This window comes from Rhinoderma darwinii, chromosome 9, assembly GCF_050947455.1.
Source record: "Rhinoderma darwinii isolate aRhiDar2 chromosome 9, aRhiDar2.hap1, whole genome shotgun sequence".
NCBI lineage: Eukaryota > Metazoa > Chordata > Amphibia > Anura > Rhinodermatidae > Rhinoderma > Rhinoderma darwinii.
In genome coordinates, this window is record NC_134695.1 from 11,332,853 (window position 1) to 11,357,831 (window position 24,979).

Consider the following 24,979-nt stretch of genomic DNA (forward strand, 5'->3'; position numbering starts at 1 on the left):
ATTGCAACCATTTTTCTACACAGCCTCCTCATTTCAGGGGCTCAAAAGTAATTGGGACAAATTAACATTACCATAAAAAAAATGTTTTTTTTTAATACTTTGTGGAGAATCCTTTGCAGGCTTGGACTGCCTGAAGTCTGGAACCCATTTGCATCACTGAAATCTGGGTTTCCTTCTTTGTGATGCTTTGCCCGGCCTTTACTGCAGCTGTCTTCAGTTGTTGCTTGTTTGTGGGTCCTTCTGCCTTAAGTTTTGTCTTAAAGAGGCTCTGTCACCAGATTTTGCAACCCCTATCTGCTATTGCAGCAGATCGGCGCTGCAATGTAGATTACAGTAACGTTTTTATTTTTAAAAAACAAGCATTTTTGGCCAAGTTATGACCATTTTTGTATTTATGCAAATGAGGCTTGCAAAAGTCCAAGTGGGCGTGTATTATGTGCGTACATCGGGGCGTTTTTACTACTTTTACTAGCTGGGCGTTCTGACGAGAAGTATCATCCACTTTTCTTCAGAACGCCCAGCTTCTGGCAGTGCAGACACACAGCGTGTTCTCCAGAGATCACGCTGTGACGTCACTCACAGGTCCTGCATCGTGTCGGACGAGCGAGGACACATCGGCACCAGAGGCTACAGATGATTCTGCAGCAGCATCGGCGTTAGCAGGTAAGTCGATGTAGCTACTTACCTGCAAACGCTGATGCTGCTGCAGAATCAACTGTAGCCTCTGGTGCCGATGTGTCCTCGCTCGTCCGACACGATGCAGGACCTGTGAGTGACGTCACAGCGTGATCTCTCGAGAACACGCTGTGTCTGCACTGCCAGAATCTGGGCGTTCTGAAGAGAAGTGGATGATACTTCTCATCAGAACGAAAAGCTAGTAAAAGTAGTAAAAACGCCCCGATGTACGCACATAATACACGCCCACTTGGACTTTTACTTTAAACACGCCCACTTGGACTTTTGATAGCCTCATTTGCATAAATACAAAAATGGTCATAACTTGGCCAAAAATGCTCGTTTTTTAAAAATAAAAACGTTACTGTAATCTACATTGCCGCGCCGATCTGCTGCAATAGCAGATAGGGGTTGCAAAATCTGGTGACAGAGCCTCTTTAAAGGGGTTTTCCGGAAGCAAAAAAATTACATTTTGTTGAACTACAATGGAAAACCTATAACTTTGCAATGTACTTTAAGATTGATCAGATGAATGTAGCGGCGTATCCCATCTTCCGTCATGTGACCGCTTGGTAATCCAAAATTTGCACTTCCTGTGCAGACCCGTCCATTCGCTCCGCTAGCTAACTTCCTGTTTCCGGCTTTCACAATGTACGATTACGTCACAAATGACTCCCCATCTGCTTAGAGTATGCGTGGTTGACACACTCCACCACGCATGCTCTGTTAAATGATATGGCCGCGTCTTCAGCAGCCGTGTATTTTCCATTGCACATGCACACATTTTAACTATTTGTGTCGGTGTGTAGTGTGACGGCCGTGTCTTCCGTCGTTCGCTCTCTCCTTCTCCTCCTCACAGTGCGAAGGAGGGTGTTTTTTGTTTTTTTTTGCTCCCTTTGTGGCCGGGGATTGGGGATTCCGCTCCACGAGAAGTCCCATATATGACTTCATATATGGACACAGTGACGTTGGGGACTTCTGAAGCTGAATCCCGGGCGATGTGGCCGGGTATTCCGCTCCAGGAGAAGTCTCTGCCTTTACTGTCCATATATGGACACAGTGACGTCAGGGACTTCTGAAGCGCAATCCCCGGCGATGTGGCCGGGGATTCCACTCTAGGAGAAGTCCCTCACTTCACTGTCCATATGTGGCACTGCCTACAGGGGGGCTGTGTGGCATTGCCTACAAGGGGGGCTGTGTGGCATTGCCTACAAGGGGGGCTGTGTGGCATTGCCTACAAGGGGGGCTGTGTGGCATTGCCTACAAGGGGGGCTGTGTGGCATTACCTACAAGGGGGGCTGTGTGGCATTACCTACAAGGGGGGCTGTGTGGCATTACCTACAAGGGGGGGGGGCTGTGTGGCACTGCCTACAGGGTGGCTGGCTGTCTGGCACTACCTACAAGGGGGACTGGCTGGCACTACCTACAGGATGGCTGGCTGTGTGGCACTACCTACAGGGGGGGCTGTGTGGCACTACCTACAGGGGGGCTGTGTGGCATTACCTACAGGTGGCTGTGTGGCATTACCTACAGGGGGGCTGTGGCAGTATCTAAAGAGGGCAGTGTGTGGCAGAAAAATTACAAATGAAATTCATCCATTTTCAAAACTGACAAGGAGAAAAACGGATGCAAAACGGAAGCATGGCCCGGAACGGATGCAAAACGGCCGAGAAAACTGACCAAAACCGCAGTTTTTATCGGCCGACACTCGAACCCTGTCGTGTGAATAGAGCCTAAAGGTACTTGATGACGCGCCGTGTCTCTACACAGTCGAAAGTACTGTCTTCGCAAAGACACAGAGCGTCATCAATCATAGAACATGCCCCCCTTCTCCTATCTCGTCGTCCCCACCTCTTCCTTCACTCTAGGATTTTCTGCGCTGCATGGCCGCCTTATCTCTCCTCTAGCATGCACCCTCCTCCGACAATCTCGTCGTCCACGCCTTCACATCCTTCTTCACACTTGTAGTTCCCACACTGCCTGGCCGCCTTGTCTCTCCTCTAACATGCCCCCTCCTGTGTATATGTGTATATATATCTATCAATAACAGGATGTGGTTATATTGCTTGATCTGTGTGTGTGTGTGTGCACGGCTGTGAGTTTCGGGTCAGCCGGCCGGCAGCGGAGTGCAACCGCGAGCCGCCCACAAATCGCGGGCCGTGCACATGGCCACGTCCATTATTTTCTATGAGCCTGGACATGTCCGTTCTTTCTGTGGTCCAGGCTCCTGGGCCATGCACGGACCGCGGAAACCACGGTTGTGTGCATGGCCCCATAGAAATGAATGGGACCGCAATTCTCCTGTGGATTTTCGGGGTAATTGCGGCCACAAAAGCACGTTCGTGTGCACGGGGCCTTACATACATTTATAGTAAATTATGTAAAAAAAAAAAGAAAAGTTTTACCATTGTTTGGAGTAGTGTTAAGTGTTTGCTTCACTGTAAGGCCCTGTTCACACAGTTTTTTGCAGGCAGAAAATTCTGCCTCAAAATTCCGCTTGAATTTTGAGGCAGAGTTTGATCTGCCTGCACGCCGTTTGCCATGTTTTTTTGTGGCATTTTTCATCCGCGGCCATTGAGCGCCATGGGCAAAAACGCTGCAAAAAAAGGCTTTCTCTGCCTCTCATTGATGTCAAAGGAGTAAACACCCAAAGATAGGGCATGCCTCTTCTTTTTCCCCTCAATGGCCGCGGGCAAAAACCGTGGCAAACGGTGTTCAGGCAGGTCAAAATGTGCCTCAAAATTCAAGACAGAATTTTGAGGCAGAATTTTCTGCCAGCAAAAAACTCAGTGTGAACAGGGCCTAATACAGGATCTCTTGGAACCTATCCAGCAGCAGGTGAGGAAAATGTGCTGACTGGATTGTGTGTACCAAGGTGTCTGACTTAGGTGGAGTGGGCAGACTTACATTTATGTGAAAGGGGCGGGGGAGGGAGATGGGTCCAGGTACATAGATCAGGGATAGATGGAGGCACAAAGGATAATGATTATTAGTGTGGAAGACCGTGCAGGGAGGGAGCTGGCTGGAATTTGTTATTAGAGCAGGGAAGGACCCTGTGAACGTAGAGGGGCGTGGCAGTATGCAAATAGCTGAGATGCTTTGGAGGAAGGGGGGGGATGCAACTGTCTCCTCAGATACAGCAGAGGATCATGGGTATGGTGGGTTACAAGACAGGAAACGGACAGAAAGGGATGTAAACAAACCGAAAGAGCAGCAGTGACGATGGAGATCAAACAGAAACTGGTTAGAAGTTTAATAGGGGGTATTAGGGAAGACCAACCAAGGCTGGGGACACTTTTTTAGAATAATTTTTTTTCCTGGACAACCCCTTTAAGCAAGTGAAATGCATGCTCGATCGGGTTGAGATCTGGTGATTGACTTGGCCATTGCAGAATAAAAACTCCAGGGTTGCTTTCTCAGTATGTTTTGTGTCATTGTCCATCTGTACTGTGAAGCGACGTCCAATGAACCTTGCTGCATTTGGTTGAATCTGAGCAGAAAGTAAATCCCTGAACACTTTAGAATTTATCCGGCTGCTTCTGTCTTCGGTCACATCATCAATAAACACTAGTGACCCTGTGCCAGGGGTCTCAAACTAGGCCGGCTAAGTGGGCCACATATAGAAAAAATGGGAAGGTGACGGGCCGCGTTACTTTCAAATTTTGATACAATACAAAATTATTGTTAATCGGTTAGTTATTTGATCTACTATAACACTATAGCACTATAATTATAATACTACATTACTATAATAATACCGCTAGGTTTAAAATTTGAGATATTTCTCCACGTGCTTATTTCAACAATCCAGTTTTCCAGTTTAAGTGTCGCTAGATGCAGTCCAGCGGCTCAGTTGGCAGTGTTTGGCAGGCACACAAGATTGGGCAGCACCTTTTTAGATAGTGCCGCAGTGCCCCCGGTGGATGCGGCCGCAGTGCCCTCTGTGGGATTCTAGCACTCTGCCTGGGATTCCAGCTCTGCTCCTGACATCACTGTCCATATATGGACAGAGATGTCAGGGACAACCCCAGAGCTGGAGTCCCGGGCAGAGCGCTAGTAGGCTCTTCCTGGGACTCCAGTTGTGCTCCTGACATCACTGGGATTCCTGCTCTGGGAAAACCCCTGACATCATTGTCGATGTATGGACAGCGATGTCAGAGGCTTTCACAGAGCAGAGACTATACTAGCGCTCTACCCGGGACTCCGGCTCTGGGGAAGACCCTGACACACTGTCCATATATGGACACCGATGTCGGGGAATTCCAGAGTCCCGGAGCAGAGCCGATACTAGCGCTCTGCCCGGGACTCCGCTCTGGGGAACACCCTGACACACTGTCCATATATGGACAGCGATGTCAGGGAATTCCACAGAGTCCTGGAGCAGAGCCTGTACTAGCGCTCTGCACGGGACTCCGGCTCTGGGGAAGCCCCAGACATCGCTGTTCATATGTGGACAGCGATGTCGGGGAATTCCAGAGTCTCGGAGCAGAGCCTATACTAGCAGCTCTGTGTCCCGCGGGCCGCAGATGACAGCCTCAGGGGCCACGTGCTTGAGACCCCTGCCCTGTGCCTTTGGCAGCCATGCATGCCCATGCCATCACACTGCCTCCAACATGTTTTACAGAGGATGTGGTATGTTTTGGATTATGAGTCGTTCCAAGCCTTCTCCATACTTCCTTCCTCCCATCATTCTGGTACAGGTTGATCTTAGTTTCATCTGTCCAAAGAATGCTGTTCCAGAACTGGGCGGCTTCTTTACATGTTGTTTGGCAAAGTCTAATCTGGCCTTTCTATTTTTGAGGCTGATTAATGGTTTGCACCTTGTGGTGAACCCTCTGTATTTGCTCTCATGAAGTCTTCTCTTTATGGTAGACGTAGATACTGATTCACCTACTTCCAGGACAGTGTTCTTCACTTGGGTAGATGTTGTGAAGGGGTTTTTCTTCACCATGGAAAGGATTTTGCGATAATCCACCACTGTTGTCTTCCGTGGACGTCCAGGCCTTTTGGAGTTCACGAGATCACCAGTGCGCACTTTTTTTTCAAGACTGTACCAAACTGTTGGTTTGGCCACTCCTAACATTTATGCTAACTCTCTGATGGAATTCATTTTTTTTTTTAGCCTAACGCTGGTCTGTTTGCCTTGCATTGAGAGCTCCTTTGACCTCATGTTGTGGGTTCACAGCAACCGCTTCCAAATGCAAATGCCACACTTGGAATCAACTCCAGACCTTTTACCTGCTTAATTGATGATGGATTAACCAGGGAATAGCCCATGCAGCCCATTAACTAGCTATTGAGATAATTGTCCAATTACCTTTTGGTCCCTTGAAAATAATGCAGCTACATAAGTGCTGTAATTCCTAAACCCTTCCTCAAATTAGGATTTGAATACCCTCAAATTAAAGCTGAAAGTCTGCACTTTAATAAGCCCATATTGATTATATAACTGTATATTCAATATGTTTTGGTAAACCGCTAAAATGACAAAACTTGTGTCACTGTCCAAATAATTCTGGACCTAACTAGACTCATCGGAATGTGAGACTGTTTTGTTTGTCAACCTCCTCAACCAGTGATGGAGTGCACAAGGACCACCACAGTTGAAACCCCCTAGAGAATTGACCCTGCCGCAGTTGGAAACCCCCTAGCGAAGTGACCCCATTTGGACCCCCACCCCAGGCAAGTATGAGCCCCCGACTACACAGGCAGCACAGGGATCAAATTTAATATGGCGGGGCTCAGTGAGAGGGAATTTTTCAAGTTATTTTTCTCTGACTTTATAGAGCTTATATGCCCAACCGTATATCACCATGAACCCCCACATCATTTTATGCCCCATCCCACAGAAGGACCCCTGTAAACGCAGCAGAGTTGGACAAGGTTTGGGGACTGCTCTTGAACATGGGGCTTCTGAAGAAGCCATCAATTCGCACCTACAGGAGTACATCTTATACCCCACACTGATGTACTTCATTGCCATGTCCAGAATGCGTTATGAGGCAATACTTCGCTTCTTACATTATACTGATAATAAGCCGTGCCCAGACCGAGATGACCCCTGTTTTGACCGTTTTGTAAAAACTAAGAACCCTATTAGACCAATTCAGTGTTCGATTTGCCCAAACATACACAGAGAAGTGTATTTCTGTTGATGAGTCCCTGGTACATTTTAAAGGGAGTCTTTAATTCCAGCAGTACCTGCCATATAAGAAGGAAAGGTATGGCGTAAAGATGTATAAGCTGTGCGAGAGTGCTTTAGGGTATACTAAAAAATTTAGGGTATAAATACGTTTTTAAATTTCACCCAACTTTGCATTCATCTCTGTGAAGCGCCTAAGTGGTTCAGAAACTTTCTTAATGCGGTTTTGAATACCTTGAGGGGTGCTGTTTTTAAAATGGGGTGATTTCATTGGAGGGGGGTTCTAATAAGCCCCTCAAAGTCACTTCAGAGCTGGACTGGTCCCTAGGTTTTGGAAATTTTCCTGAAAATGTGAGAAATTGCTGCTTAAAGTATAAGCTTTCATAAGCATGTCTCACAGGACAAAATACAGCAGCTAGGTGTTTCCCCAAAGTGCGGTACTACACCTCCAAAATTATTATAAATTACAGGAATAGAGAGAACTCCAACCAGGTCATATGAAGAACAAGAGGACGGAGTCATGCACTATTGAAAATAGAAAAATCTTTATTGTAGCAAAAAGCTAAAACACATGGTAAAATACCGAAAGATCCAAACAGTATAACTGTCTGCGACTATACAATGTAAGAATGACACCATAAGATCTCAAAGCATAAGGGCGCTTGTCTGGCATACCTTCACCACACTAAACGGGTAAGACATTACTTAGCTATAAACGTGGGACTTGTTGTCTCAAACATGGGACTCGTTTTCCCTATTCCCAGCATCTTACTGATGTGGGAGTTTTTCACCGCACTTGAATCTCTGTAGGTGACTCTAACCTTAAAGAGGCTCTGTCACCAGATTTTCAAACCCATATCTCCTATTGTAGCTGATCGGCGCTGCAATGTAGATAACAGTAACGTTTTTCTTTTTCAAAAACGAGCATTTTTGGCCAAGTTATGAACATTTTTATATTTATGCAAATGAGCCTTTCTTATGGACAACCGGGCGTTTTTAATCTTATTTCAAACTGGGCGTGTATTGTGTTCGTTACATCTGGGCGTGTTTACTTGTTTTACTAGCTGGGCGTTGTGAATGGAAGTGTATGATGCTGACGAATCAGCATCATCCACTTCTCTTCGTTACCACCCAGCTTCTGGCAGTGCAGACACACAGCGTGTCCTCGCTCATCCGACGCGATGAAGTTCCTGTGGGAGGAAGTGAGTGACGTCACAGCGTGATCTCGTGAGGACACTGTGTGTCTGTGCACTGCCAGAAGCTGGGTGGTAATGAAGAGAAGTGGATGATGCCGATTCGTCAGCATCATACACTTCCATTCACAACGTCCAGCTAGTAAAACAAGTAAACACACCCAGATGTAACGAACACAATACACGCCCAGTTGGAAATAAGATTAAAAACGCCCAGTTGTCCATAAGAAAAGCTCATTTGCATAAATATAAAAATGCTCATAACTTAGCCAAAAATGCTCGTTTTAGAAAAATAAAAACGTTACTGTAATCTACATTGCAGCGCCGATCTGCTGCAATAGGAGATAGGGGTTGCAAAATCTGGTGACAGAGCCTCTTTAAGTTCATACCAATTTTTCTTCTATGGAATTAATTATTATTCCTGTTCAAAGCATGTTGCGCAACACTATCTTTGGCTGCAAAGCGCTTATAGCATGAAAACAGTTGTATGTCAGCCCAGTGTCTTATATCGTATAAGCATTTGTATACTCTTATGCTTTAAGATCTTGTGGTGTCGTTTTTACGATCTTTTTGTGTTTTACCATGTGTTTTTAGCTTTTTGCTACAATAAAGATTTTTCAATAGTTCAAGACTCCCTGTCCTCTTGTTTTTCTTAAGGTATAAGCTTTTGTTACGTCCTACAAAAAAAATGATACCAATGTAAAGTAGACATTGGAAATGTGAACTAGTAACTATTTTGTGTGGTGTTACTATCTGTCTTACAAGCTGATAAAATAAAATTTTCAAAAAATGCAAACTTTTCAAAATTTTCCCTAAAATTCTGGTGTTTTTTACAAATACACACTAAATGTATTGACCAAACCTTACCCCTAAGGCCCCATGCACACGACCGTGTTCGGTCTGTGATGTAAGGTCCATGTGTCCCGGACCGAACACCGTGCAGGGAGCAGGGCTCATAGCATCATAGTTATCTATGACGCCAGGAGTCCCTGCTTCTCCGCGGAAAACTGTCCCGTACTGTAATCCTGTTTTCAGTACGGGGTGGTAGTTCCGCAGCGAGGCATGGACTCCTGGCATCCTAGATAACTATGATGCTATGAGCCCGGCTCCGTGCACGGTGTTCGGTCCGGGACATGCGGACCGTATATCACGGACCGAACACGGTCGTGTGCATGGGGCCTTATATAAAGTACAATGTGTCACGAGAAAACAAGCTCAGAACCGCTACATGAAAATTCTGTGTAAAGTTACTGCCACTATGTGTCTCCCTTCCTGTAATATGCTGTCCACCCCCTGGTTACAGAGCAGAATTAAAGGGGCTGCAGAAAATGGGGGTGGATCTCTTTACTGCCTGGTATAAGGTTCTTTGGAGAAGGGTGGGAAGCAGGGGGAGGGAGCATAATGAGAAAGCGAGGGAGAGCGTGACTCCGCAACACACTGCATGTAAGTCTATGGAGGAGGGAGGGTGAGCAGGGAGAGGAATTAGGTGCAGAGAGAAACAAACACAAACGTGGCTGGTAAGATGTAAAACTCACCCTAGTGCAGGATTCTCCTCTTCTATGTGTGCAGTGTATAGAAGACCTGATAGCCGTTACGCCCACTAGCTTTAAGATCACTGAGATAGAGCCTGTGGAGAAGAGAACTGATATATATGGTATTATTTAAGTCTTCTAATGTCCAGAAATAGTGTTACTCCTCACGTACACACATATGATAGCTTATTCTGAAAATCCAACTGAAAAGCCAGTACACATTAAGGCCCAAACTAGGCTGTGTCATTAAAGAGGCTCTGTCACCACATTATAAGCGGCCTATCTTGTACATAATGTGATCGGCGCTGTAATGTAGATTACAGCAGTGTTTTTTTATTTAGAAAAACTATCATTGTTGACGGAGTTATGACCTATATTAGCTTTATGCTAATGACCTTCTTAATAGACAACTGGGCGTGTTTTACTTTTTGACCAAGTGGGCGTTGTGGAGAGAAGTGTATGACGCAGACCAATCGGTGACCAATAAGCGTCAAACACTTCTCTCCATTCATTTACTCTGCACATAGTTACCAGATCACTATGTGCAGCCACATACACACACATTAACGTTACTCAAGTGTCCAGACAATGAATAGCCATCTCCTCCAGCCAGGACGGGATGTCTATTCATAATCCTGACACTTCGGTAACGTTTGAGATTTACAGCAAGGCAAGCGTAATCTCGCGAGATTATGCTGTAAACTGTCATTTAAAACGAGATTACGCTTGCTTTGCTGTAAATCTCACACAAACGTTAGCGAAGTGTCAGAATTCTGAATAGACATCACGTCCTGGCTGGAGGTGATGTCTATTCACTGTCAGGACACTTCAGTAACATTAATGTGTGTGTGCATGTGGCTGCACATCGTGATCTAGTAAGATTACTATGTGCTGAATAAATGAATGGAGAGAAGTGTATGACGCTGATAAAAACATGGTAAACACAGTAAAACACGGCCAGTTGTCCATTAAGAAAGTCATTAGCATAAAGCTAAAATAGGTCATAACTCCGTCAAAAATGATCGTTTTTCTAAATAAAAAACACTGCTGTAATCTACATTACAGCTCCGATCACATCATGTACAATATAGGGCACTTATAATGTGGTGACAGAGCCTCTTTAAGGGGTTAAAGGGTTTATCCAAAGACATTATATCCAAATGACTGTAGTATACACCGTTCTAACACTCCTTTACTTTGTCCTGGAATAGCTCCATTCGGCACCGCTGTTACCTGGTCAAGTGATCAGTGACTAATTGTATTATCATGTGACTCTTTCTCATGATCCCTAGCATCTAGGAAACGTATCGTCACTGATCAGGTGATATTTCCTCCACATTCCTTCACCCCCCTTACGGAGTATCACATGACATGTCCCTTTTTGTCCCCACATTGAAGCTCCACATATCATGTGATATTTTTTTCTCCGCCTCCATTGCCCACAGATCGATGCGTCACTGTTACGCTGGGAACATGCACAGGAGGTTTGCAAACAAAGTTATTGCGCTAATGTTTCCGCCCCCAAAAAATGGAAACCTTACAGAACGGAGACAAACAGAAACCATTTGCAATGGAAGCATTACCATTGAAATCAATGGTAATGCAAACAGAAGCTATGGTTTTCCTTTCCGTTGGTGGGTTCCTCCGACGGAAAGGTCTGACGGAACCCCGACACTGATGTGAACAGGCCCTAAGAAGTCTACCATCAAAAGTAAACAAATAATGAAAAAATATACGACTATGTATGCTGTTTTTTCATTTGGTCTTATTTGCATCAATTCTTTATATTCAGTTAGCCTCTCTAGCTCTATTTACTCCTGGCAGCTATTCAAGGACTGGCAGTGTCCTGATGCTGTTGTACTGTGGTAACCGCAGTCCAGCAGCACAATTAATCATTTACGCCAGTACAGAGCCGCTCGTACATGTGTCAAATGTTTACTGAGCTTATTGTAGCTTTATGCACATGGTTATTCTGCGGTCATACCCCCCCTCTTTGTTAACAAGGTTCTGAGGGGAAATGGCTTTTACATATCATCTCTACTGAAGACCGATGTCAGAGTGGAGTTAAGGCAGAAATACTGTACTTTTTTGTTCTCCTTTTAATCAGTGTTTTTTTTTTTTTTTGTTTTTTTTGTTTTAATATTTTTCTTTTCAGTGTTACAAACTTTTTTAAATCGAACCCTTGATTGAACACTGATTGAAGGAAAGCTGACTGACCGGTCTCCTGAAGTGCCACCCACATGTACTTTTCAGAAAGACAGTAGGTCTGGTAAGCCTCACCATGCACACTTCCGTTGTTTTAATGGAACCGTGCGGCCGTTCCGTTAAAAGTAGTGCAGGTCCTACTCCTGCCCGTTTTTGACGGAACTATCTCGGCCTTTGCATTGAATTTGGTCCGTGAAACAACGGGCTGCACACGGAAGCCATCCCTGTGCAGCCAGTGTGCGACGGGACTGTCATTATCGGCCGTACAACGGCCGACGGAAGTGTGCATGTGACCTTACATTTCCTTTTTGTAATTCAAAAGTGGGGTGATAGTCTGAGAGTGAAGAGTTCTTTTTCATGGCTTCTCTAGGATTAGAAACAGGCAGACAAGCAAGCTGACCTGCCCACACACTGAGAAAAGCAGCTGCGGCTTCCAGCAGGAACCGTACTCCAGTTTTCTGGACAATGATGTTCTATGTATTCACACGGCTGTTTTTTTAACGGCCCGTGAATAATGGGCGTCAAAAAATAGGACATGTTTTCACGGCCTGACGGCCCCCATAGAGGTCAATGGATCCGTTTTTAACTGGTGTCAATACATGTAACAACCGTTAAAAACGGATCTGTGACATGGGGATTGGTAAGGGAACTACTAGTTCCCTTGCTGGCTATCGGCGGCTTGATGACACTCACCGATGAAGCGCCAACCTCTTCAGGTGTGGTTTCTCGTCTTCACTGGTTCTGTGAAGGCGACGCGATGACATGATCGCGCTGCCTTCGCAGATCCCGTGAATAGGGCATTCATGTCTGTCTGTGTGGCATCATCTACAGGGGGCTGTGTGGCATATACAAGGGAGGCTGTGTGGCATCATATACTGGGAGGCTGTGTGGCATCATATACTGGGAGGCTGTGTGGCATCATATACTGGGAGGCTGTGTGGCATCATATACAGGGAGGCTGTGTGGCATCATATACAGGGAGGCTGTGTGGCATCATATACAGGGAGGCTGTGTGGCATCATATACATGGAGGCTGTGTGGCATCATATACAGGGAGGCTGTGTGGCATATACAGGGAGGTGCGTGGCGTTATATACACAGGTGTGTGGCATCATATACAGGGGGGCTGTAAATAGCGTCTAGGTGAACATGTGACCTTCCTTTTGGTGTTTTCAGGGGGCTGGGACAAATAAATCCTGACCAATGAAATTCATCAGTTATTTTAACGGCCATGAAAAACTGATGCAAAAAAGATGTCAAACGGACAGGCGGACTGGAAATGGATGAAAATGTAGAGACAAACTAATGCAAAATGGCCATGAAAAACTGACAGTTGATCAGTTTTTAATGGACATTTTTTTTCGTGTGAATGTAGCCTTTATCAGAATTCTCTAATAGAGTATTTAAAAAGTTGGTTGGGTTTACAAAACCCATTTTTATTTTTTTTTATTTTTTTAATCTTAAGTTTTTATTTTGGTTTAGTGGGATAGTGAACACATCAGGTCTTTATTTTGGCACATCTACGTTTTCTTGGTAATAAGAGTTCGGTTTGTGCTCAGCTGAAAACTGTAGAAAGTAAAAATCGTGACAAAATGATTAACCCCTTAATGACCGGGCCATTTTGCACGTTTAATGACCAAGGATTATTTTTTGTTTTTTCACGGTCGCATTCCAAGAGTCGTAACTTTTTTTTTTATTCCGTCGACATAGCCGTATAAGGGCTTGTTTTTTGCGGGACGAGTTGTATTTTGTAATTGTACCATTTTTAGATGCTTACAATATATTGATTAACTTTTATTAACTTTATTTTAGGAGAGAATTGAAAATAAGCAGCTATTCCAGCATTGATTTTCACGTTATAAATTTACGCCGTTTACTATGCAGCGTAAATAACATGTTCACTTTATTCTATGGGTCGGCACGATTACGGGGATACCAAATATGTAAAGGTTTGATATGTTTTCCTATGTTTGCACAATAAAAACCCTTTTAGAAAAAAATTACTTGTTTTTGCATCGCCGCATTCCAAAAGCCGTAATTTTTTTATTTTTCCGTCGATGTGGCCGTATGTGGGCTTGATTTTTGCTGGCCAAGGTGTAGTTTTCATTAGTACTATTTTGGGGTACATAGGACTTATAGATTAACTTTTATTTTATTTTTTATGGGGGGAATGGGAGAAAAGAGAATTTTGCCGTTGTTTTTTGCGTTTTCTTTGGACGTCGTTCATCCGGCGGTTTAATTAATGTGTTCATTTTATTGGTCAAGTTGTTACGATCGCGGGGATACCATATATGTGTATGTGTGATTTGTTTTGACACTTTTGCTAAATAAAACCACTTTTTGGGCAAAAAAAAACAAACTTTATTTAACTGATTTAAATTTTTTTTTAAGTCCCATCAGAACACTTCACTATGCGATCTGTTGATCGCATATATAATGCTTTGGTATACTTAGTATACCAAAGCATTATTGCCTGTCAGTGTAAAACTGACAGGCAACCTGTTAGGTCATGCCTCCGGCATGGCCTAACAAGGCAGATGCTGAAGACAGACCTGGGGGTCTTTGTTAGACCCCCGGCTGTCATGGAAACCCAACGGCGACCCGCGATTTGTTTGCGGGGGCGCCGATCGGGTGACAGCTCCCTCCCTCTGTCAAACACATTAGGTGCCGCTGTCACTATTGACAGCGGCATTTAATGGGTTAAACTGCCAGAATCGGAGCGCCCTTCGATTCTGGCAGTTGCAGCAGGAGCCAGGGTGTGTATAACAGCCGTGCTCCTGCCGCTGATCGCGTGGGTACAGTGACAGTACCCGTGCCATCACAGGACGGATATATCCGTCCTCCTGCGCGAACTAGCAACTGCTGAGGCCGGATATATCCGTCCTTCGGCGTTAAGGAGTTAAACACAAGCTAGCATAACCCAAAGATATGAGATTGTGTTTACATCTCCCACTGGCCTCACCAGGCCCGTGCCGCATTCCTGCCCAGATTACCCACATAGCTTTGTTTTAGTAGTCTATGATAAGACCAGCATACAATCTTGAGAATAACAAATGCAAGCCTTGTCTGAATAGAATATAGCTGAAAAAAGTACTAGACATCGCCCATCATGAATCGGTGTTCCACTGCTGGTCGAGATGTTTCTGTAATCAATGTGTTATTTTTTCCTTATATTTATATATTTTAGTAAGTCGTATTGTGAGCAAGAAGCAAATCTACTTCTTGTAATAATAGATGACCGCACAACCAGGTGCATTTACCCAGATTCCACCAACTTCCCTCGTCCTCCAGGTAATTCCTGTAAGGATATCGCTGGCGTCTTGTTGCAGGCCTCTGATGCAGTTTGTGCTGTGCGTGCACAGAGTCTTAGTCTTTCTTTACAGGTTCTAGGGTGGTGTCTGACACCCGCTACATGAGAGGCAAAGGGAGCAAAAACCTCTATAGAGGCGTACTTCAAGATATAGGTGGATCTCCATTCTGGCAAACCGCACTTAGGGTAGAGTCACACGCGGCAGATTTTGTTGCAGAAATTTCTGGGACTGAAAGTCGGCTCTATCCATCTGAATGAGGTTTTTTCTGCAGCAGGTGCATAGATTTCTGCAACTTTCATTCAGATGAACGTAAATGATTTTCGTAGAAAATTCTGCAACAAAATCTTTTACGTGCGAATCCAGCCACAGGCCACTTTCAGACGGGTGAAATACGGATGCTTTTTTTTTTTTACCCATATTTCGGACACAACATCCGTAGTTTCCCACCGTTCATCAGAACGTGATTTAGAGCACCATAGGCTTCCAATGGACCACAGGAGCTGCGAGTGGTACAGCCATAATACGAGTTAAAAAAAAGCACCCTTATAATGCCCATGTAAAGCAGCATGTGGGGTTGGTCAGTGTATTAGGTCGACAATGGGTAAAAGTTGATTTTAGTGTGTAAAAATATATGCACTTATACAAATGTAAGGCTATGTTCACACAGTGCGGATATGCTGCGTAAAAGTACACCGCGTATCTGTCCTGGAACCTGCAGGGAATTCCGCCTGAAAAAAACAAAACCAAATTGTGGTACGGTTTTCCGGTGTGAAAAGCAGTGGTTTAAAAAAAAAAAAAAGCTATTCCTTACCCCGTTCTTTATTGTCATAGCGACATGTCCCTTTGGTCTCCATGCAGCCTGGCCTCCTGGGATAACGCTGCAGCCTGAGATTGACTTCAGCATTCACATGGCATGAAACGTCATCCCAGGAGGCTGGCCTGGATGGAGAACATAAGAAAGTGTCACTATGACAACGGAGAACGGGTTAAGCATAAGGGTTTTTATTATTTGAAACCAAAACGTGTTTGTTTTTTTTTTGTGTTTTTTTTTTTTTTAATCTGATTTGTGCGGTGGAATTGCATCTTTTCCGCCAGAAAAATCGTAACACTTTCTATTTGTTGCAAGTTTTACCTCCCTATTGAATTCAATGGGGAAAGCCCGCAACAGAAGAGCAGCGTTTCCAGAGCACAAAAAGACATGCTGCGAATTATAAAACCGCACCGCAGGTCAACTTCTGAATATTTCTTTGGCAGTTTTTTTTCTGCAGCATGTGGATGTGATTTGTTCAAATCTCATCCAATCTGCTGCTACTGTAATACGCTGCAGTGTGAACATAGCCTTACTAAATAAACATCTGATATTTTGTTTTTTTTTCTTTTCTATCTTTTCTCCCTTTGCTAGTTATCCTGCAAAGAATTAAAAAAAAAGTGATTAAACAATTTCTTCAAACAGTTGGTGCAGAATCACGTACATGCACGGCATAAATGCAGCCATTAGCGCATTCCGCCATGCAGGTACGTGAAGGAGATTGTACAGGTACAGAAGCTGTGCCCGCATGATCGCTGCGGGAACCCGGCTGTGACTGACAGCCGGTCTCCTGCTGCAACGGCTAGGATTGGAGAAACCTCCAATTCTGGCCGTTTAACGCCTTAAATGCTGCGGTCAATAGCTATTGACCGTGACATTTAAGTTGTTTGACAGAGGGAGGAAGCTCCTTCTGTCAGCGATTGGCGGTCCGCGAATGCAATGGCCATGGCAGCCGGGGTCCTAACAATGTATGCCTATTAGGTCATGCCTGAGATATGGCCTAATAGATTGCCTGTCAGTTTTACACTGACAGGCAGTAATGCTTTTTTATACAAAGTATACCAAAGCATTATATAAGCGATCAGAAGATCGCATGGTAAAGCCCCCTAGTAGGACTAAAAAAAATTAAATCATTAAAACCATTAAATAAAGTTTATTACAAAAAAAAACTACAGTAAACCTTAAAATAAAACCACTTTTTTTCCCCCATAAAAAGTGGTTTTGTTTACTAAAAGTGCAAAAATACACAAAACACACACATATATGGTAACGCCACGATCGTAACAATCCGAGTAATAAAGTTAAGGTATTAACACTGCCAGGTGAACGCGGTACAAAAAAACATGAAAACAACGTCAAAATATTTTTATTTTTTATTTTTATTTTTTCCCCCATTCCCCCCACCAAAAAATAAAATAAAAGTTAATCAATAAGTCCTATTGTCCCCCAAAATCATACTAATGAAAACTGTCTTGTCCCGCAAAAAAAAAAAGTCCTCATATGGCGACATCGACGGACAAAATAAAAAGTTACGGCTCTTGAAAAGCGGCTATGCAAAAGCAAATATTTTTTGTTTTAATTGGGCAAAAGTAGTAAAACATGAAAAAAAACTATACATATTTAGTATCTTCGTAATCGTACTGACCCATAGAATAAAGTTAACATGTTCTTTACAACGCACTGTCTTTGACTTCTCTGGCTTTTTCTGAGGCTAGCTATAGACCCGTAAGTCATAGGCGCTCGATCTTGTTTGCATTCGTTTCAGCGCTTGCCATCTTGCTTACAGAAGCACTGTCTTTGACTTCTCTGGCTTTTACATTTACAACGCATACTAAACGGTGTAAATTTAAAATGCTAAAAACAATGCTGGAATAGCTGTTTTTTTTTTTTCAATTCCTTCCCTAAATTTTTTTTATAAAAGATAAGCAATAGACTACGTGCACCCAAAAATTGTGCAATAGAAAAATACAACTCGTCCTGCAAAAAACAAGCCCTCATATGGCTATATCAACCTAAAAATAAAAAAGTTATGACTCCTGGAAGGCAGGGAGGAAAAAACAAAAAATAATTCTTGGTCCTTAAGGCCGCAATAGACCTGGTCTTTAAGTGGTTAAGGGATATTACATTTATTACAATTGCCTATTACTCTATATACTGACGGTCATGTTAACGTGCACTTTGTCATTGTGCATTATTTACAGTACACAACATGTCAATGCTTTTGTGAAGGTATGCTCACGTCACCCTATAATATTAAAGGAATATTCTGTATACAGAGCAGATGTATTGTGTGCTAAGACCTGAATCCGTCAGGTCAGCGGGACTGACGGGTGTAGTGTCAGCAGGTCCTGCATGTCTCTGACAAGCAGGATAGAGCTGCTGTGGATCACATCTAAGTTATGAACTTAGATGTGATCGATTACTGGTGGATCCAGCGTGTCACACACACGCAGGACCTGACCGATTCAGGTCTTAGCGCAGGATACATCTGCTCTGTATACAGGATACAAAGCGGCTGTATCTGAATTTTTTTAATAAAAAAGTATTTAGAAAGTTGCACCAGTTACGCATTTTTATTAAAAGAAATAAAAAATGTTTCAACGGTGTATGTAGCCTTTAATAACATGTAATGTCATTATTTTTTCAGTATTACCTTTTGAAATATCCACTGTCTTCACAATGGACAACTGACAGAGGCACCGACACGATGGGCATGCGTCGCTGACGCACTGTTAGGCGGTCCTTGCCTGCAGTGACGCGATCCCACCATTCTCTGCCCCTGCCCTTTCTCCTCCTTTACGCACCCCCTCACTCCCCAAACTGTTTATTTGATTGGTGGCAGTGGTCTACGTCCGTCCTCTGCTTCAGCGGCACCTCAGTGTGCTTTGGAGTTATAAGCTTACTTCGGTGCGGCTGCAGCAGAGAAGGGACCTCACTCCTTCGCAACTTGTAATGTTAGGACAAAACCAGAAGCTGCACGGCCGCACTTTCGGTCTGTACTGACACTGGTATAATACAAAGTGCTTCTTACCGGTCCAGATAGCAGGGGTCTGGACAGCTGGCGTCTGCGTTCGGACTGTGGTCTGCCAGTTGAGGACCCCTGTACTATCTGTTTGCCCGCAGCTTCCCCTGGCAACAGCAGCTGATCACTGGAGGGTTCAGCAGCCAAAATGATCGATGGGTAGACATGAAGAGGGGAAACTCCTTTAAATTGTCAACTGAAAGATCTTTTGATAGACCATTGCAATGTCCTGTTCCTAGAACCAGTATGTTAAGTCTGTGAAGAAGGGGTTGGACACCTCTGAAGATTCTTACTTCGCACCCTCTTCGTTTGCACCATTTTTGCTGCCTCATAAAATGACGTATTTTACGACAATATTGATCTGCCCCCAATGTTGCAAGAAATAATTTTTTTATTTTTTTTAAGACGCAAACTGAAGCTTTTGTACGCATGTGGCCAAACAGATTCTCATTGAAAACAATGGTAAAACATGCAGCATGTCAATTGTTTTTGCGTAGTCGCTACTTTTTTGTTACGGATTTTCCCCTTTGAATTCAACAAGGAGGTAAAACTCGCAACAAATAGCAGATTAAGATTTTGGCAGCGGAAAAAAATTCTGTGTTTTTTCATGCTGGCCTGACAACGTTTCATCCCATGTGACCGCTGCAGCCAATCACATGATTCTACGGTCACATGGGATGAAACGTCATCCCAGGCCTGCAGAACGTCAAGACGTCGAAGACCCAAGACCCGTCAAGACCCGTCGCCATGTTAAGTATATCCGTTTTTTGTTTTTTTTTCATTGCATGATTTCTGCAGCGCACGTTCCAGGCAAAAAACTGCACCGCAATTTGGTGCGGTTTTTTGTCCGGAATTTGCAGTGTATCTGCCCTATGTGAACTTACCCTTAGGGTTGTGTCTATCAACAAAGTGTTGTCTCAGATTTCTAAATGCACCTCTGGACTATACGGCCAAATAAACACAATGAGTTTTACGTGCGGATTTGCCTGTGGCAAATCTGCACACTAAGGCCTCATGCACACGACCGTATTTTTTCCCACCCGTAAATACTGGCGTAAATACGGGTCCGGTGTCACACGTATTCCACCCGTTTTGCACCAGTATTTACGAACCCGTGCTCGTAAATATGGGTCCGGTGTCACCCGTATTCCACCCGTATTTACGAGCACGTTTTTGGTGGCAAAATAGCACTGCACTAATCGGCAGCCCCTTCTCTCTATCAGTGCAGGATAGAGAGAAGGAACAGCCTTTTCTGTAATAAAAGTTAAAGAAATTCATACTTACCGGCCGTTGTCTTGGTGACGCGTCCCTCTCTTCACATCCAGCCCGACATCCCTGGATGACGCGGCAGTCCATGTGACCGCTGCAGCCTGTGATTGACCTGTGATTGGCTGCAGCGATCACATGGCCTGAAACGTCATCCAGGACGTCGGGCCGGATGTCGAGAGGGACGCGTCACCAAGGCAACGGGCGGGAGACCGGACTGGAGGAAGCAGGAAGTTGCCGGTAAGTATGAACGTCTTTTATTTTTAGTTTTTACAGTTTTATACTGATCGGTAGTCACTGTCCAGGGTGCTGAAAGAGTTACTGCCGATCAGTTAACTCTTTCAGCTCCCTGGACAGTGACTATTTACTGACGTCGCTTAGCAACGCTGCCGTAATGATGGGTGCACACATATAGCCACCCGTTATTACGAGAGCTCCATAGACTTCTATGGACTGTCCGTGCCGTTATTACGGCCAGAAATAGGACATGTTCTATCTTTTTCAACGGCACGGGCACCTTCCCGTGAGAAAACGGGAAGGCACCCGTCGCCAATAGAAGTCTATGAGCCCGTTATTACGGGTCGTGATTACGACCCGTAATAACGGGAGTTTTTACGGTCGTGTGCATGAGGCCTAATACATTATCAGCAAAGTAAATGAGATATCAAGTAATCTCATCTACACATTACAGAGTTTTTCCGCATGTAAATTAACGTGTGGTGTGGATTTTAAAATTCACAGTATGTCAATTTATCTTGCGTTTCCGTCTCAGAATTGTGTTTGACAAGTTTATTTTAAAAAAACGCACCAAAATCTGCAACATAAAATCTGCACTTGCTTCCACCTCAATTTAAAAACCTCACCTAAAAACACATAAAAACCACACCATTGAGTGCAGATTTTGCCTCCGGAATTACTATAGTTTATCTGTGGATTTTCTGCACCAAATTACGCGTGTGCATGTAGTTTACCTTTTGGGTCTTGAGACCCGGTTTACATGCTGCAGAAAAGATCTGCCGTGGAATCCAGCAAAATTCACAGATTATAGTAAACTTTCCACAGCATGCCCTAAAATCCCTACGGATTGTTTCCGCTGCATGCGAATGGGGTTAGAAAAACGTAACCACCTGATCAAACCTTTTAGGGCTTATTCAGACGAACGTATAATAGGTCCGTGCAACGCGCGTGATTTTCACGTGCCTCGCACGGACCTATGTTATTCTATGGGGCCGTGCAGACTGTCCGTGAGTTGTGTCCGCTGCGTAAAACTCGACATGTCCTATATTTGTGCGTTGTTCGCGCATCACGCACCTATTGAAGTCAATGGGTGCGTGAAAATCACACGGAAGCACATCCGTGTGACGCGCGTGATTCGCGCAACAGCAGTAAAAAGTATGAATGTAAACCGAAAAGCACCACGTGCTTTTCTGTTTACAAACAGAGTGTCATAATGATGGCGGCTGCGCGAAAATCACGTAGCCACGCATCATATGCTGCTGACACACGGAGCTGTTAAAGGGAAGGTGTCACGAAAAAAAAATATTTTTATGTTATTTTAGCATGTCATTAAAATAAATTTTATTTATTTGTGTTTTTGTGTTGTACTTTTTTCTTTCTTTTACTTCTCTATGGGGGCTGCCATTTTTTTTCTTCATCTCTGTATGTGTCGATTAATGACACATACAGAGATGGAATATGGCACATACATCCCCATAGAGAAATCGAACGGGAGCCGTTCCATTCACTATAGCGTACGCCGTCTGTGTGGGAACTCAGCTCCCACACAGTCCAAAAGGAAGGTCTTCGGCAGAGCGACATCCGGCGCCATTTTCATGTGGACCGGAAGCCGCAGCCGACAGTAAGATGACTACTTCCGGTCGCGGCTTCCGTCCATATGTTCAGAAGCAAGGACTAAGAGCGGAGGGAGCAGCGGCAGGAGCAGGTAAGTTATGTTTGTGTATGTGATGTGTGTGTATGTTCGTGTTATACTGTCTGATTACCACTGTATCTAATCCTCCTACACTGTGCATTCGCTCAAAAAATGGCGGCACACAGTGTAGGAGGTTTGAACATTCAACCCCCTCCTTTCTCCTGGCACTAGCCAGGATAAAGGAGGGGGGATTGTTTGAGCACACTAGAGCGAGTGTGTCTTCTTCAATTTTGCAGCATAAAGCAATGAGGTTGCTTTACCAAATGCCAATGCTGCAATTTTGGGAATTGCTCCCTCTAGTGACCAGCACATGGAAATGTTATAAATTAGAATCTAATTTATAATATTTCCTGATTTGTGAAAAAATTAGAACAATGTGTACTAGAACATTTATATACTAACCGTTTACCCTCGGTAAATAAATTCTGACCATGAGGGTATGTTCACATGCAAAATCAAAAACATCTGAAAATGCGGAGCTGTTGTTTTTTAAGCCACTCGCGATTTTCGCTGCGTTTTTATGCCCGTTTTTGGAGCGGTTTTTCTATAGTCAATGAAAAATGTCCCAAGAAGTGACATGCACTTCTTTTTAGCGGGTGTCGTTTTACGTGCAGTTTTTGGAAAAGAGGGGTAAAAAAACGCCCCGTCGGAACAGAACGCCATGTTTTCCATTGAAATCAATAGGCAGATGTTTAGAGGTGTTCTGCTTCCATTTTTTTCAGGCGTTTTTCGAGGCGCAAACGCCCCTAAATACGCCTGAAAGCACTCCATGTGAACATACTCTTATGGTTACAAGGCCGCTTGCCATTTTTATTCCATTGAACATTGAAGTGTGGTGTGTGAACCTTTGACTCAACTGCTTCCTTGGGGTCAGAAGAATCATGTGGTAATTTCTATCAGCGGTAAGCGATGTCATGTGAGTAAAGTACCAGAAAATGTTTTCTTCAAACCCCCCCCCCTGCCCTGTTGGCACCTTTTTAGGGCTGATTACTAATGCAATTGTACCAACTAGTATGATTTTAAATGAGGGCAGAACTTTTTATTAGGACAGCATGCTAAACTGACATTGTCTTAAAATGGTAAAACCAAAAACTGCAGCGTTTACCACTAACAATTGATCACTTTTAGTACCGTTCACATAATGGTTATCATTAACGATAGTAAAATTGTATGGATCACAAAATTAATTTTTATGTTTACAGCAGAGTTCATTAACATCTCACCAGTGTACCTAAATTTGCCGATAGAGCACACATGTATAAATAGCATGAAGCTGCGTTCTTTATTTTCACCAGCAGGGTGTGCCCTTTTCATAATTTACTATCCAGCAATTTGTATGGTGCTTTGTTACTGCTGAAATTGCTATGTCATAAATGGAGTTCCTGAAAATCCATCTGATACCGGAGGGGAGGGAGTGTATGGCAGCGGGTGGGCGCACATAACATTCACATTATATAGACCGTTCTAATCTTTCTCTGTGAACTTCTATGGTTCGTCAGAGGTAGAAACTACCACAGCTTCATGCCACAGTATAAATGTCCATTCACCAGCTATTGTGTAATGCAGATGAAAAGAAAAATCAGTTTACAGGGTATTTTCCTTGTGGTTTTGCTGGATTTGGTTACAGGTCGTCCCACATGTGAGGAAGCTATTCGGGGGATAAATCCAGCAGTTTATATTCTTTATTGTGACAGACGAGAGGTAATCTGCATTAATTTGCCTGTCTTGAGTGCCCGTGCTCATGTCTTCTCACTATGGGAGGTGGGCAGATCCCAAATGCTATTTAATTAGCAGCCGTCTCCTTTGCAATTATCTGGCTTCCAATTTTCCATTCCTTCTGTTGGAAGCAGGCTAATTTATGGCTGTGAGCTCCATTTGTGTTCCTGCCCATGCCGTCTGGTCTCGCTGGCATTGGTCAGAGACGGACTCGCTCATAGAAGCTTCTTGTCTGCTCAGCGCAGAAGGTCGAGGCAAAGGCATAAATTCCCTCTTATTTGAAGGGAGGATGATGGATTCCTCATTCTGCTGTCTGATGCTTTGCAGCGCTCCATAAATATCGCATTTCATTCTTACTTTTTTATATTAATCTGTGCTGACCGCTGTGAAATCATCTGAAGCTTTTTATCAAGAGCCGCTTTTTAGAAGATATTTGTCCAATGCCATAAATAAATGAAGGTTGAGGGTTTCTAGGACTATAACTGTTGTCTAATTCTAGCTTATTCTGCTGCTTTCCTGTGCAGCACATTGTATATTTCTTCAAATACTAAAAAAATCTAGCTCAGACCTGAACCTTGAGAGTCCCAGGACACAGTCCTCATTTATGTATACGCTACGACTTCTATTTCGTTTTTATAATGTGAATCGTGTTTGCTATTAATGATGCCATTGCTGCTAAGAATAGCACAATACTTGTAATATTTGCAATATCCAGCTCTGATGATAAGAATACAGCATGGTCTTCTGGTATATACAGATACATGTTGGTTTTCTAGGGTGTAATATGCGTGCCATGTTACCCTTTCTGCTTTGAATGAATTTGCATAGACCACAAATTGTTTCAGATGTGTCCTTCCTTAACTAAACACGGCATATCCCAAGATGTATGATGCAAGATATTCAATAAACCATGTAAAAAAAAAAAACACTATACCTCCGGATGCCGTCCATTATTCATAGACTTATGTTTAAAAAAAAAAAAGTACTTTTAACATATACATTTTTTTATTACTGGATGGCGCGAGATTGTATTGGTATCATGAGAAATTGTATAACCACACAAAAATGTTATGGGTGGCCGCATCTGTATATAGCACTTGTGATTTAGAATTGGGCTGAAAACCTGATTTATTTTTTTTTGTGCATTATTTTATTTGTCTCACCTTTTTTTATTTTTTA

The 24,979-nt window shown here is 43.6% G+C and overlaps 1 protein-coding gene across 2 annotated transcripts in view; it reads left to right on the forward strand.

Moving 5' to 3' along the window:
• Positions 1-24,979, forward strand: part of FKBP2 (FKBP prolyl isomerase 2) — a 41,034-nt gene that overhangs the window by 13,763 nt on the left and 2,292 nt on the right. The gene's annotated exons all lie outside the window — the stretch shown is intronic.